Source organism: Schistocerca cancellata, chromosome 1, assembly GCF_023864275.1.
Source record: "Schistocerca cancellata isolate TAMUIC-IGC-003103 chromosome 1, iqSchCanc2.1, whole genome shotgun sequence".
Lineage (NCBI taxonomy): Eukaryota > Metazoa > Arthropoda > Insecta > Orthoptera > Acrididae > Schistocerca > Schistocerca cancellata.
In genome coordinates this window covers 1,240,534,002-1,240,537,769 of record NC_064626.1, presented here as the reverse complement: position 1 = coordinate 1,240,537,769, position 3,768 = coordinate 1,240,534,002, and the positions used below count along the sequence as shown (strand labels likewise).

The 3,768-nt window shown below is 47.6% G+C and overlaps 1 pseudogene; it reads left to right on the top strand.

The window, feature by feature from the left end:
- The first annotated feature begins 671 nt into the window (after positions 1-671).
- On the top strand, positions 672-789 carry LOC126100630 (5S ribosomal RNA; annotated as a pseudogene).
- The last annotated feature ends 2,979 nt before the right edge of the window (positions 790-3,768 follow it).

The window sequence follows — 3,768 nt, the reverse complement described above, 5'->3', positions numbered from 1 at the left end:
AGGGGGGGTGGTTGACCCCATGCTGGGAAGCAGACGGAGAACTTGACGCCTGTCAATAGATGCCCGTCGTCTCGTTTTCAGTGAAACATGCGAGAAAGCTGCACAAAGCTACAGTGGAGTGGTCAACAGAAGCCAAAATATGCGTGTTCGTAACTATAGCAACTTCACGCTGAGTTCACGGTCTGCAGAGTCTGAAGTAAATCAGGTGAACAGCGACAGAATGAAATACGTGGGCCTCCGATGGGAACGTAGGACCGAGGAACTTGAAGTACTCTCCTGGGAGTCAGAATTCCAGAAAAATTAGTATTTTGTGCAAACGCTAACCTTGATGGGTGGCCTGGAAGGAGCTAAATAGCAGAAGTTGAGAGGAAGGGAAATTTTATGGAAATTTGTTCACTTCCCAGAGCAGGCACTGATCGGCACTGGGAAGCAATGCATAATTAACGCGACTTGCGCTGCAATTGGCGTAAATGATTTTGCTGGAGGGGAAACCGAGGTGAAGAGTGGACTGGGAGAAGTCTCCGTAGTGGTCTTCCATTCCCAGCTTGCCTAGAGTGTGGACGTGGCGTTCTTTGCCTGAGAGAGAGTGAGCATCTCCGCAGTTTAGGACTTAGCAAACGGAACGATTGAGCTTGGAGATAGAAAGTTTTGATTCAGCTATGTACTGAGTGGGCAACGGCCTTGCCACAGTGGTTACACTGGTTTCCGTCGGATCACCGAAGTTAAGCGCTGTCGGGCGTGATTGGCACTTGGATGGGTGCCCATCCAGGCCGCCATGCGCTGTTGCCATTTTTCGGGGTGCACTCAGCCTCCTGATGCCAATTGAGGAGCTACTCGACCGAATAGTAGCGGCTTCGGTCAAGAATACCATCATAATGACCGGGAGAGCGGTGTGCTGACCCCACGCCCCTCTATCCATATCCTCCACTGAGGAGGCTCGAGTTAGGCACTGATTAATTTGTTGGATCACGTCAGCAAAGTTTCCACGAGGGCTTGATGGGCCGTGTATTGTGGAATTCTTCTCCCACTTCGCATTACGCCTGGGCCAGTCGATGGGAATTAATTTTGATTTATCGCGCTTTACTCCACGTAAATGCAATTTATTACCACTGCCTGTTAGGAGAGTCATGTAATGTAATGAATGAAGGTCGGGAGTGGAGTCGTATGCTCTACAGTATTCAGACTTGGAGAGTAACCACTGGACTCAATCTCGGTAATTTCTCCAACCTCCTTCTCTCCACGCTCTCCAAGCAGGGCAGTGAGACACCAAGACTGCTCCAGTCCAGAACCGACCCCAGAGTTGGCGTTGGTAGCCAATCACGACACAGACTTCCATGTATCCGTGCGCATCTGTACCCAACCACGACACAGAACAGTTACTGTTGCCGCTAAACTTTTAATATGTATCTCTACGCGCTCTGCGCCAATCCCGTCACAGACTTCTGCAAATTTTCCACTGTGGCGCGAGGTCGTCTTTCTCTATTTCGCATATAGCTCCTTCTCACTCGTTGTTGTGGTGGCCCAGCCTCTCCCAACGTCTCTGGTGGCCTGAAGTGCCAGCCGACAAAGGGTTCTGGCCGTGTTCCAGCCTCTGTGGCCATCTCTTCAGTTTGACATTACACACACAGCTTCCTTTTCTGTGTCCATTCTCTCTTACCGGTGGGCCAATTATCTCGTTTATTAAATGGCTATCTCTGTGTATTCGGTGTATTAGTACCGATTTAGCATCATGTAAGGTGTAAGATGGCAAGAACTACGCCCCTTACATGAAGTCATTAAAGATCACCTAACTCACGTTGAGCGAACAGTAGGGCTGAACAAAATGACTGACAAGGCACAATGCATCTTGTAGAGGGTATAGCGGGTGATGGTTTTAAAGTAATTCACGCGACATTAAAACTTTGCGGAAACAAGTTGCTTTAATGGAAGCTAGTTTACCCCAGGGAAGTATTTGACCGTAGCTGGCCGCGGGAATGGCTAAGGGAAGCGACAATAGGCAGCTTTGGGCGGCTCAAGCTCTGATAAAGCGGTAACGGTGTGCTGCCTCCAGCCGCCTTCAGATGAGTGACAGTGAGTGGGTTGTCGACCCCGAATCCATGCTGGTGTACTGGGAAACAGACGGAGAACTTGTACGCCCATTGGTAAATGTCCATCGCCCCTTTATCTGTGCCGGCCGGGGTGGCCAAGGGTTAAGGGCGCTACAGTCTGGAACCGCGTGACTGCTACGGTCGCAGGTTCGAATCCTGCTTCGGGCATGGATGTGTGTGATGTCCTTAGGTTAGTTAGGTTTAAGTAGTTCTAAGTTCTAGGGGACTGATGACCTCAGATGTTAAGTCCCATAATGCTCAGAGCCATTTGAACCATTTGAACCTTTATCTGTGAAACATGCGACAAAGGTGTGCAAGCTATGGTGGAGCAGTCAACAGAGGTCAAAATATGCGTGTTCGGGACTATAGAAACTTCACGCTGAATTCATGGTCCAGAGAGCCTGAAGTAAATCAGGTGAAGAGCGACAGCTTGAAATGCGCCGGCCTCCAATGGGAACGTAGGACCATGAAATTTGAAGTACTCTCCTGGGAGTCAGAATTCCGGAAAACTTGGTGTTTGTGCAGACGCTAACCTTGATGGGTGGCCTGGGGGGAGCTAAACAGAAGAAGTTGAGAGGAAGGGAAATTTTGTGGGAATTTGTTCACTTCCCTGAGCAGGCATTGGTCGGCGCTGGGAAGCGACGCATAATTAACGCGACTTGCGCTGCAATTGGCGTAAGTGATTTTTCTGGAGGGGAAACTGAGGCAAAGAGCAGACTGGCTGAAGTCTCGGTAGAGGTCTTCCGTTCCCAGCTTGCCTAGAGTGCGGACGTGGTGTTCTTTACTCAGCTTGCCTGAGAAAGAGTGAGCATCTCTGCAGTTTAGGACTTAGCAAATGGAACGATTGAGCTTGGAGATAGAAAGTTTTGGTTCAGCTATGTACTGAGCAAGATAGCTAGGAGTGAATAGACGAGGGCAGCCTTGCAGCACGACGAAGTCGGCCGACGTCCACACAACGACGCCGCTCCGCCACGCTGTATTTCGTGATATTGCATCCGCTCTGACCGCTGATTAATTTGTTGGATCACGTCGGCAAAGTTTCCACGAGGGTTTCATTGGCCGTGTACTGTAGAATTCTTCTCGCACTTCGCATTACGCCCGGGTCTGTCGATAGGAATTACTTTGAGGTATCGAGCTTTACTCCACACAAACGCAATTTATTACCACTGCCTGGTAGGAGAGTCATGTAATGTGATGATTGAAGGTCGTGAGTTAAAATAAATTTGTGATAATCGACTGCATCTGTTTTCAATCAATTAATTGAAATCCCAAGTCACTTTCTTAATTAATTTCATGTTCAACATTTGCATCTGGTGTTCAATAACTGAATATAACATCAATGTGCACCCCTTCTTAATTAAAAGTGATCAACTTTCTTTGCATTATCCGAAATTGTGGCAGTTTTGCACTCTCTGTTGATCTGTTAGTCAGTTAGCTGGGGTGAACACACTCCAAAACCAGATAAGTGACGGGTGGGGTGTTACAAAGGTGCAAAATCTGCCACCTTACAAAATTGTAATAAATTTTTATTGAGAAAATTATAAAACGAAATGCATTATAAAATGAAATGCGTTTTTACAGTGAGTTCGTGAAGGTTTCTGGTAAACTGAAGATTTTTACATATCCCTTTTCGTGTGTTACTGGGACATACAGAGCAATTTACCAATGAATGTGATTGATA